The 12,351-nt window shown below is 39.1% G+C and overlaps 1 long non-coding RNA gene across 6 annotated transcripts; it reads left to right on the forward strand.

Annotated features, from left to right (window-relative positions):
* Nucleotides 1–350: 350 nt before the first annotated feature.
* LOC310959745 lies at nt 351–2,608 on the forward strand. 6 transcript variants are annotated; one of them, XR_014593583.1, is made up of 7 exons: nt 351–674; nt 900–991; nt 1,099–1,161; nt 1,283–1,357; nt 1,463–1,497; nt 1,575–1,670; nt 1,787–2,608. It is a non-coding gene; the product is annotated as an uncharacterized lncRNA (long non-coding RNA). The 6 variants fall into 6 exon arrangements; XR_014593580.1 differs by having other exon boundaries at nt 900–1,357; nt 1,787–1,967; nt 2,052–2,608; XR_014593581.1 differs by having other exon boundaries at nt 900–1,161.
* Nucleotides 2,609–12,351: the final 9,743 nt, after the last annotated feature.

Here is a 12,351-nt window from a genome sequence, read left to right on the forward strand (position 1 = left end):
TTTTAGGAAATTATGAGATACAATAAGGTGACTTTATGTATCAAAATTTGAAAGAAATATCCGAATTTGACTCTGCTTTTTTGTTCTTGAGTGTAGGTACTGCACATGGAACCATTTACTGTTCTCACCTTTCTTGTTTATTTGTCCTATACAGCCAACAGAGTATCACTGTTTACTGAAATGTTATATTAGTAAATCATCATTTTTACTGAGCTGTTATATTGAGTAGCATCCAGCTGCAGACCCGGAGCACAAGCCCCTCACTTGTCACAGGTCCCTCACTTGACAAAGCCCCTTGCTTGCCGGAAGTGAATCAGTAAGTGGGCGGGAATTTTAGCGAACATGATGAAGATAATGGAGACGTTTAAAAACAACGTAAGCTTTGCTATGTTGATAATGTTGCTAACTACGAGCTAACTAGCAATCTTTGATGCGCGCGAATTTGAGGATAGTGCTGTCACTCTGTGGCAAATACATTTCTGATAAAGTTTTTTTGCAACCTGTGAGATGTGTAAGGGATTTTCCTGCGCTGAGATTGTTGTGTCAGCCGCTAAAGGCTTATTAAACTGCCAGTGCTAATGAAAACCATGAGCACCACAATGATGAAAAGACAAGCCAGCCTCAGCATGTTTCTCTTTAACCCGTATATGGATGCACCATTTGACTTCACTGTTGTAAGTAGACATTATCAAACATGAATAATATCTCTTTGGAATCATGAGGTTACCGTACAACATAGAAAAATACAAACATGCACTTTGTATTTGTGGCAATGTTCTACCTTTAGGATGATATGGCAGCTCTGCGGAGATGGTGGTGTGCAGTGCTAGTGGAAAACCTGCACCTGGAGGGGTCTGTGTCTGTTTTTGTCATATTTTGACTCTTTGTTTGTTCTACAGACATGGCAGAAGGTTTGCCCATTTTTCCAAGGAGGCAGAAAGCATGCTGAATGGTCTTCTTCAACTAGTCTTTAGACTAAAACGAAAGAGAGGTGAATTAAGTGTCTAATATTATAAAAGTCTATGTATGTTAATCACCATAACTGATTGATTTCTAACAGTTTGACATGGTTAAAAAAATAAATACTTTCCTCAAAAGGACACAGTTGTTTTTAATGTCCAGGAGGAGGTCACAAGCCAAGCGGAGGACAAAAATGGAAAGGTTTGAGACATTATTTGTTTAAGAAACTAATGTGATTTTTACAATTTTAAATAGTGGTAGTAATGTAAATTTTCATGACATTACTAAAAGTTCATTATATTATAATATTATAAATGTGGAGCCAACACAGGATGATCACGTCATCAGGGAACACAGTGACTTAAAGAGGCCATGCACAATCAACCTGGCTGAGTTGGTTAGTATGTGATTTAGTTATTAATATCAAGCATGCTATCTTGTCTCCCCAATTTATATCAAGCATTTACTAAACATAACTACATTTTAAAATGTTTACTTTTAGGACAATGGATCTAAGGGAGCATGAAAAAACTAGAGGTCAGTAAAAAGCCATCTAAGTATCTGGAATTAACTGCGCTTAGTATAATTTTAATATTTGCTCTGTGAAACTACAGGAAATTGTAGAAGAGGCACAGGAGAAGCGGAAACAGCAGTGTTCAGTACTGATTGACTTCATAACAGGGAACACTAAACTAAGACAACACCTTGAGGTATCTATATGGCACTAAATTCATTAGAAGTTATGGCATTCACTGGATGTCCATCTTAAAGCATTTCTCAGAAGATGATCAATGCCATGTCATTTTAAAGTGATGTTTATTTGCAGGCCATCACAACCGGCTATCTGCATTCGCTGTGGGAAGGAAAAAAAGCAACAGCCATCATCTGCTTTGATGACACGCAGCTTGATGAAGTTCTCTTTTCCTTTTGGAATCCTTAAAGACACACCAGGAGCGAGACAACCCATAGATTGTGTTGCCTTTGTCTTTAACGTGCTTTTGCCTGAGGTAAAATGTCAGTGTTCATCATTCAGATCCAGATTGTTAGAAACTGGTATATTGCCTTACTATACATGACTATTGGTGTTAAAGATTTGAACGGTGTAGATGTGAACCCGGTGCAGGACACCCCTGTGGCCTCCAGAAAGGAAGACACCTACATTCACTCCAGTGTGGACGTGGAGATCCAGAGACATGTGGAGAAGTTACCAGAAGGAGCAGCTATCTTCTTTGAATTCAAGCACTACAAACCTAAAAAGAGGTTCACCGGCACTAAATGTTTTGCCTTGGGCCCCATTGTCATGGAACTGTACAAGAAGCCCACAGACTTCAAGAGGAAGAAACTGCAGCTTCTAACAAAGAAACACACCTATCTCCATCTTCACAGCCACTGCCTTAATAAATAACACGCAAACGGCATCATGTTTTGATCCATCCTGCCACAAAAAGTCCCAGAATTCTGTCCAGAGTGGTTTCAGTGTGCCATAAAGACTTTTTTGATGTTTAATTATTACCATTTAAATAGATTAAATAAAAAAAGCTTGATCGGCTCCATGTATTGTTGCCTAGATGATTATTGATTATTGAATTCTAAAATTGGATCATGAAATCAATATTAAAAGGCTATTAAACTAAAGTTTGTTAATCCATACTCGTGTCTGCTGGTCAAACTCTGCACCATCTCACAATTTGTCCGCTTTAACAATTTACAGTTTCCATTTTGTGATTTCTTTAAAATTAACTAACCTTTCACATAACATAATCATTTATTAATATAAATTCATATATTTTTCAATTTTATTTATATTTATTGGCAGTCACAGGACTGTTGTGCTCGTGGACTAAGTATCGTCATTTCCTACAGCCCACTATTATTTTGAAATTTCATGTCACCCTGTTATAAAGGGCTTTAAAATATTTGTTTATGAAAGTTGCATTTAATTTTCGTTTCCATTAAAACTTTGCAGATTTTTATCTTCACTAAAACATCCACATTGTAATATTTGATTTTAATTTTCATCTTTGTAATGTCACAATATTCAGGACTACATTAACTGTAAGATACACTAACTGTGTATAAAGGACTGAGACCTGACTGAGGGGAACTGTATGTTCTTTTTCAAAAAAACGAAAACTTATTTTTTCAATAAAGTTAAAAAAAAAAAACGATTTCCTTTAACTTGCTATGTTTTTTTGCTTTTTCAAAAAAGTTTAAATAACCTATTAAAAAAACTTATTTTTTCAATAAAGTTAAAAAAAATCGATTTCCTTTAACTTGCTATGTTTTTTTGCTTTTTCAAAAAAGTTTAAATAACCTATTAAAAAAACTTATTTTTTCAATAAAGTTAAAAAAAATCGATTTCCTTTAACTTGCTATGTTTTGTGCTTTTTCAAAAAAGTTTAAATAACCTATTTAAAAAAACTATTGCGTGACTTTGCATAAAGTAAAAAAAAAATACATTTTCTCTTCCGGCAAGCAAGGGGCTTTGTCAAGTGAGAGACCTCTGTCAAGTGAGGGGCTTGTACTCCGGGTCTGCAGCTGGATGCTATTGGGTTATATTAGTGAATCATCATTTTACTGAATTGTTATATTAGTAAATAATAATTTGAAGGGTCTCAGGCATTTAAAGTCTACTCTGCCCCAGTTCTTCTCACCATCTTCATTTTCTTCCAGTGTATGGGACTACTTTATGCATGATTCATAGATATGGATGGATATGGATATGAATCAAAATATAAAGCCCTTAGCAAGTTGTGTAAACCAACTGATCATGTTTTCACAATGGCAGTCATACAGTTCTAGAAAGACACAGTTCTAAGAGCATAATGAATATCAATTCAATTCAATTCAATTCAATTTTATTTATGGTGCCAAATCATAACAAAAGTTATCTCGGGACACTTTACAGAGTAGGTAAAGACCACATTCTATGAATTATTTATGATTTGCATTGACCCAATTCCCCCGTAGAGTACGGTGGCCCTACAACAGCAGGAACGTGAACATGAAAATGATAATAATTATGGTGGCAAACTTGATTAATGATGAGTAGCAGCATAGCAGCTACGAAACAGCGAGACATACCACTGATGGTGTTTTTATGGCTACAAATTTTATAATTGTAAGACTAGTGACAGTATATATGACTAATAGTTATATAAGTAGCAGGAAGCGTCATGCAGGACCACGGCAGCAGGCACCACCACTATCAGCAGAAATTTGCGAGACAAGAAAGCACAAACAACGACATGAATGACACAGACAGAGAGGAGAGAAGGTCAGAGTATCTGGAAAAGTATTATCCCCCGGCAGACTAGGCCTATAGCAGCATCATTAAGCAGAATAAAATCTGCCTAAAAATAACAACATAGCTAAGGGCTCGTAAGCCCTAGCTGTAAGCTTTATTAAAAAGGAAAGTTTTAAGTTTACTCTTAAATATGGGGACAGTGTCTGCCTCCTTAATAACACTTGGGAGTTTGTTCGACAGGAGAGGAGCTTGGTAGCTGAAGGCTCTGCCTCCCGTTCTACTTTTGGAGACTCTAGGAACGACAAGTAGCCCTGCATTCTCAGAGTGCAGCGATCTATTCGGGTAATACGGTACTATGAGCTCTTTAAGATACGACGGAGCCTGACCAATAAGAGCTTTGTAGGTAAGGAGAAGGATTTTGAATTCTATTCTAGATTTTACAGGTAGCCAGTGCAAAGAGGCTTATACAGGAGAAATATGTTCTCTTCGGTTTCCTCAAAGCAATTTCAGTCAAAAACAACTGGACTGGTTGTTTGTCTAGGAAGCTGTTCACCTCTCATCCAAGAGGCTTCATCAGTTCATGTACGCATCTGACCAGGCTGGGACTGGTCCAACTAACCGGTGTGAGATCCAGGTATTTAACCTCTCACAAGGCCGATGATGTCACTGAGGCCAATGGAGGCCTTGGCCACGGTAAGAGAGCGGCTCACACAGGACAATTCCTTACAAAACCGAACAAATCACAAACCAGACCACATTTGCCAACTTCTGGATTTGTGCCTGAATACCACATATTTCCAGTTTAATGGCATTTTTTACAGACAGAAACACGGCTGTGCCATGGGTTCACCAGTATCCCCTATTGTGGCAAATCTGTACATGGAGGAGGTAGAGGACAAGGCTTTGAACTCCTTCAAAGGAGTAACCCCAAGCCATTGGTTCAGATATGTGGACGACACATGGGTTAAGATCAAATCCGAAGAGGTGCAAACTTTTACTGAACACATCAACTCAGTGAACAGAAACATCAAGTTCACCAGAGAGGAAGTTATGGACAACAGCTTGCCCTTCTTGGACTGTGACGTCCATATGGAGAATGACAGGAGCCTCCACATAGGGGTATACAGAAAACCCACTCACACGGATCAATATCTACTTTTTGACTCTCACCACCCTTTGGAACACAAGCTTGGCGTTATCAGAACACTGCAGCATAGAGCTGATAACGTACCCACTAGCTCACAGGCTCAAGGGGAGGAACGCAAGCACCTGAGAGGCGCCCTCACAACTTGTGGCTACCCCAGCTGGACCTTTGTTAAAACGGCAGCTGCCTCCAGAAAGAAAACCAAAGTGGTTGAGAAAGAAAAAGATAACAGGAGAAACAACATAGTCATACCATATGTGGCTGGGGTATCGGAGAAACTCAGGAGGATTTTCAGCAAACACTGCATCCCTGTGTATTTCAAACCCGGTAACACACTCAGAGAGAGACTAGTACATCCGATGGACAGAACACCACACCACCACAAAAGCAACCTGGTTTATGCTGTCCAATGCAACGAGGAATGCAAAGATCTTTACATTGGAGAAACAAAACAACCACTGCATAAACGCATGGCCCAACACAGGAGAGCTAACTCCTCAGGCCTGGACTCCGCTGTCCACTTACACCTCAAGGAGAAAGCCCACTCCTTTGATGACAGCAATGTCCAAATCTTGGACAGAGAGGACAGATGGTTTGAAAGAGGAGTAAAAGTGGAGAAACCATCGCTAAACAGTGGAGGAGGTCTGAGACACCACTTATCTCCAATTTACAATGCTGCCCTTTCATCCCTTCCCAGGAGATTCAACAATCTAACCTCAAAGGACAACTGTTCACACATGGCCCCGGGTGACCCCAATGACTGTCGTTCAGACTCAATAGAGCACTAACGAAGTCGAAACCAACTGCCCACCAACGACTGTCACTCTAACGACGGGCGTGGGCTTGGAGCACAAAGGGTTTCAGTGACATCATCGGCCTTGTGAGAGGTTAAATACCTGGATCTCACACCGGTTAGTTGGACCAGTCCCAGCGTGGTCAGATGCTTACATGAACTGATGAAGCCTCTTGGATGAGAGGTGAAACGTCTTCCTAGACAAACAACCAGTCCAGTTGTTTTTGACTGAAATTGCTTTGAGGATAACGATGACCTGGACGAATGAGAACATTCACAGGCTTCTCTTCGGTTTGTTTTAGTTAGTACACGAGCTGCAGCATTTTGGACCAACTGGAGACTCTTAACAGACTTATTGGAGCAGCCTGATAATAAGGAGTTGCAGTAGTCCAGCCTAGAAGTAACAAATGCATGGACTAGTTTTTCTGCATCTTTCTGAGACACAATGTTCCTAATTTTCGCAATATTACGCAGGTGAGCATATGCAGTCCTTGTTGTTAATTTTATGTGAGAATCGGAGGACATATCCTGATTAAAAATAACACCCAGGATCCTTACTGTGGTGCTGGAGGACAACAGCCAGCTTTTTACTTCCTTAATGCCCGTTTAAAGTTTAGCTAACTCATTGGTTTCTTCTGGTTTGATCGACAAATATAATTGTGTATCATCAGCATAACAATGAAAATTTATGGAGTGCTTCCTTATAATATTTCCTAAGGGAAGCATATATAAGGTGAATAGAATCCGTCCAAGGACAGAACCCTGTGGGACTCTGTGACTGACTTTAGTGTGCATGGAGGATTTGTCATTAACATGTAAAAACTGAGATCTATCTGATAAATAAGACTTAAACCAGCTCAGTGCGGTTCCTTTAATGCCAATTAGATGCTCCAGTCTCTGTAGCAGGATGTGATGGTGAATAGTGTCGAAGGCAGCACTATAATCTAGTAAAACAAGTACAGAGACAAGTCCTTTGTCTGAAGCTATTAGAAGGTCATTAGTCATTTTTACCAGTGCCATCTCAGTGCTATGATTGATTCTAAATCCTGACTGGAAGTCCTCAAATAACTCATTATTATGTAAAACGTCACACAGCTGATTGGCGACTAACTCTCAAGGATTTAGAGAGAAAAGGAAGGTTAGATATAGGTCTATAGTTGGCTAGTACCTCAGGATCAAGACTGGGCTTTTAAGAAGAGGTTTTATTACAGCTTTTATAAAGACTGTGGTACATAACCTGCTGATAAAGACATGTTAATCATATCTAATACAGGAGTGCTAACAACACAAGTTGACCCAAAATGATTTGTTCCACCATTTCAATCATTTCCTTTTAGATGTGAATTTAAAATGTGAAGAATGTGGAGTCTGAAATTGCATCTTTTCAATTTTGAATAATTTAGGGTATTTTTATTGGGGGGCGGGATAGGGGGGGCAATTCATGTTTTTCAGAAATTGGAAAACATGACATCCCCCCAGGATCTGCAAGTGTGAAAGAAAATGATGAACTAAAGACCATAGAAGGACTTTGCCATGGTTCAGTCTTTATGCTAAGCTAAGCAAAAACTGCCTTCAAGCTGCTGATTCATGTTTTCTGTACAGAGTCTCACCAAGAAGGCATATTTTACCAAAATGTTGAACTATTTAAAGATATTGAGTCCAAACAATGCCACAATCAGCACTAAAAAAACATAACGTGTAGTATTGATGTTACTACAGAGTGTAAACTCCCAAAACCTAAATTCCATATAAACCTAGCCAGAACATGGCCTATTGTTAAATAAAGGTCTCAAATAAACTTTAAAGTAGCTCAAAGTGCCTTCAGTCATTGAGGTCTACTCTCTGGAATTCTCTACCACAGGAACTAAGGATGGCTACAACAGCGTCTACTTTGAAAATCAAACTAAAAACAGATCATTTTTCAAGCTTTTAGGTTTAAAAATGTGGGTTAATGGGTAAGTATTGATTTTTTTTATCATATCCTTTTAAAAATACTTTATTATTTTATTACCTTATTGTAATACCTGCCTCTATGTAATACCTTTTTTTGTTTGCTTGTTACTTATGATATTTAGCTTTTAATTGTAAAGCATATTTAGGTTGTGCCTGTCGTATGAAATAAGCTGTATTAATAAACTTGACTTGACTATAGTTGCCACAACACAACTTTAGCCCTGATTTTCCACTCTGCACATGAGCTGAGAGACTCGCTGGTGCCTCGCAGATGCATTCCAGATGTCTAGCAGGCTAAATATCTGGACCAGCGTTAGCTGTGGCTCTGCACCTGAGGACATTACATGAGCCAGGAGAACTATAAAAGTCATCTTGCCAACACTCCAGGTGAAGGTAGTTACTAAACATGTTTGAGTGTGCAGTGAAACAGAACACAAACATCCACATACATTTCCATTGTTGTTTATTGGGCAGTATTTCTCACAGGCAATAATAATCAATGTCATTATAGTGCACTTTCCCTTTTTTGTAATTATACTACAGACATTTCTCTTCATCGTTGTTGTCATCATCATCATTAAATGAGTTAGTTGTTTTCTCGACCCACCCTCCCCCACACACCTCCCTCAACTTTTTTTCTGATGTCCCGAATTCCTCCTTCTACTGTGCTGAGTGGAGATTCCCAAGATGGGGGGGTGGTCATATGGGCGGGGTGTGGCGGGGCAGGGGTGGAGTGGAATATGGGTGGGGGACAAGAGATTATAGTCGTACAATTATAGTTGGAGAAGCAGAATGAGCAATAATGATGAGAGGAAGACTCGTACAGTGACTATAGTGTCGATAAAAGATAGTGAACGCTACATGGATATGGATGGCATACAATGGAGACGGAGACAGGCATACAGTGTATACAAATGTATACAGCGTCTGTGTTGAAGTATACAGTGTATAAAATGTATATAAGGTGAGGGGATGAGGGGACGATTATATAAGGGGGTGAGATATGTGCAGTGGGGACAAGAACGGGTGTGGAGCAGGATTCAAGAGATACAAAGAGGTGAAATGGGGGAGTAGAAAATGTAAAGTAAATGGGGGGTTTGCAAGCAGTGGAGCCTCTAAAGCACAAATCAAGGGTCCCGTTGTGTCTTTGAATGTATTATAATGCAAAGTTTTCCTCTCTTTCCTCTGCCATTTATATCGTTTAGCTAGCTTCTTTCTACCTTACGCTAATGTAAGGTGAGAATCCCTCTGACCTTGTATTTTTTAAATTAAAAAAAAGACTATAACACAACATGCTCTTATATATGTGTGCAGCTCTAAACCTTCTTGACCTTAAACCTTTGAGATGTGTTTGTCTGGCTTCTCCTAAAGGGCCCACTTGGAAAAGAACTCCTCTGATTATACGAGAGGGGGAAATCCCATTTAAATCTACTGTTAAACCAGCACAAAGGGAAAATCATTGCTGATTATGTCCGCCAAGCCAGTTGTTTTCCCAGCCCTTTTCTAAAATGATTGAGAAAACTTACCTGTGGCTATCTGTCGGATAGGACAGTGTGAAGAGGTTCAGTTTGCACTCTGATGTTAATATGTGGGTATTAATGGGTGTAAAATAGATTCTTGGATGTCCAAGGGCAATCGCTAACCACATTTTTCTGGCTTTCCTGGAATTTGTGAAAAACTGCAGAGACTGGTTGTTAAAATACAAAGGAATGGTGTTTTCCTTCCATTCTTGTTTAGCAGTTTCAGTTAAGTGTGCAGTGTGTGAAGACACTATTGAAAGTTAATAAGGAATGTGTAATGGTTTCAGTGGCGTGTTGGATGGAATGAACAAACAGTGTTTCACAGGTTGTAAACATGACGAGAAAATGCATTTGTGTTTGCAGTCATGGTTGAAGAGTCGACAGCCATGCTAGCAGCTCTGTGAGGCCGTACTTAGGCACAGCCGTGCTTGAAGCTAAATTCTAACTGATGTTTAGCAGGTATCAAGTTTGCCATGTTCACCCTCTTAATCTAACTTGTTAGCATGCTAGCATTTGCTAGAGAGCTCCGAAGACAAAGTACAGCTTAGGCTGATAGGAATGTGAGTTTTCAGGTATTGGTCACAAACCAAAGTATTGGGTGCATTTTCATTTTTGAACAAATGCTTGTGCTAGATGAAAAATCATATGGGTTCATTCTCTGGGGATCATGAATTGAGATATTTCAGTCTACACCAAAGTGGTGGACCTACCGACAAACCGGCATTGGCATCCACCGTCGACGTGTTTTTGTCTATGTAACACATTGTGTAGCTTAGCATCCTGCCCTCTTTTGCCTCACGTGTGACTGAACAAAATAAACAGAAGAAATGCCTGTGTATACAGCACGTATAAATATCTTGTGATCAGAGCCCAAAAAGTCGTCCACATGAAGCTTATCTCTCACTGCGATTGTGGAACTTTTGTATAGCTGCGTAAAATGTGTACACCTATGGTAGCCTAGAGTGCTAAATGAACAAAACAAAAACAAAACAGGTTAAAACACAATGTATAGCTGAAAGGTATTTGCAGCATCAATTTTCAGAAAATTAAAGAAAAAAGAGAGGAGTTGTTTTTCCAGTTTTTCTGTAGTGTCAGACATCGTGCAAGTGATACTTCCTTGTTTGAACCCATCTCCTGCTTTTCCATTCATGACAAAAATCACACTTTAAACACATACATGGTAAATAAATAAATAGATAATAAATAAATACATTTTCAATAAATATATGGACAAAAATAGGTTTACAGTTTTTAAAGTTTTTGACATTCACAAGGTTTTCGCCACCCTCTATTTTGCTGGTGGCAAACACAAAAACATAAAAAAACCGCATAAAAAGGCAGGAGCAGAGTAGAAAAAAGAAGGTATGGAAAGTAAAAACAAAAAAGCTAAATTTCATTCTTTATGTGTGGCTTCATTTCTCCTCTTCCTCCTCCAGAAGTGTGTGTGCAGTGTTGGTATGACAACAGACACACCAGAGTTTTTTTCTTGCTTATTCCCCCCTCTTGTGAAAAGTTTGTTCATCTCCACCATCCTCTCCCTGTCCTTCCTCCACCTCTCCTTTCAGAGAGGCAGAAAAGGCTGAGGCTTTTGTTGGGACTTTGGTGTCACCCTGTATCCTTCTGCATCTACTGTCGAACAAAAAGGAACATTGGAAGGGTTTCGTTGGCTAATTCTGTTGGGCTCGACCTGTTGGACCAGCCTCTTTATTCTAGTTACACCCTTTTCCCCCCTACATTTTCAATTACTTTAATTTCATGGACTTCAATTTTTGTCTCAGTTAAAGGATAGCTTGGGATTTTTTTCAAGCCTTTCATGCAATACTCACATGCCCATATACATTATTGGTTACTGTAATAATTCCTCCTCTCCACACTGTGAAGTAAAGCTAAGTTTAATATTCAGCAGTGTTAGTTAGCCACATCAAATGACACTGTCATGGCAGTTGAATGAAGGCATGTGCTACATTTACATCGTATCATTTAGACCGTCATCACCAGCAGCAGATTTTGGGAAAAAAACAATAATGTCAGCTTAGTTTTAATTCTAAATCAGCAATATCTGGAAGTTCTGACAAGATGATATCTACCTTTTGCTAAAAGGAACAACAGAAATGTCAGCTATGTTTCTGGTTTCATTAGTTGACAAACCGCTTCAATCCATGTTACACAGCAAAAGTTCAAATTTAAATGATGTGACTTCATGGTTAGCTGTATGACTAACCATCTGCAAAAAAATGCTAGAATGCTCTTTTGCAGTTTTTACAAATTTTTCCCATTCTGCTGATTTTGCCTGAATCATGTTAGGTTTTCAGTAGTCTAGTTTACCAGATGTACAGCACTGGAATAAAGCCTGACATCCATGGCAAACAAGTCTGAGCGTTGATGATGATAATGATTAGTCAGTGTAGCCAGACTCCGATGTGGCTGCCCCAGCAACAAAGCTGAATCTGACTGCCAGTAAATTTCCTCCACCACGACTAAGCAAGAAAACACATCTGTGGAAAACAAAGAGGGCACCTGTAGAAAAAAAAACAAAACATAAGACTTGTTATTTGCGAAGCCCGCAACCCTTTGTTACTGTTGCTACACCTGCCAAGCATTCTTTTCTTACCAGGCACATGCCGTTTACAATGGTAGCCTAATGGTGGCAGACCACCTGAAATTCTTAGCCTTTCAGATCTATCTGATTTCAGATAGAGGTAGACACAATTCTTATTATTTTCTAACTTATGAC

Source organism: Echiichthys vipera (assembly GCF_963691815.1).
Source record: "Echiichthys vipera genome assembly, chromosome: 17".
In the NCBI taxonomy this organism is placed as follows: Eukaryota; Metazoa; Chordata; class Actinopteri; order Perciformes; family Trachinidae; genus Echiichthys; species Echiichthys vipera.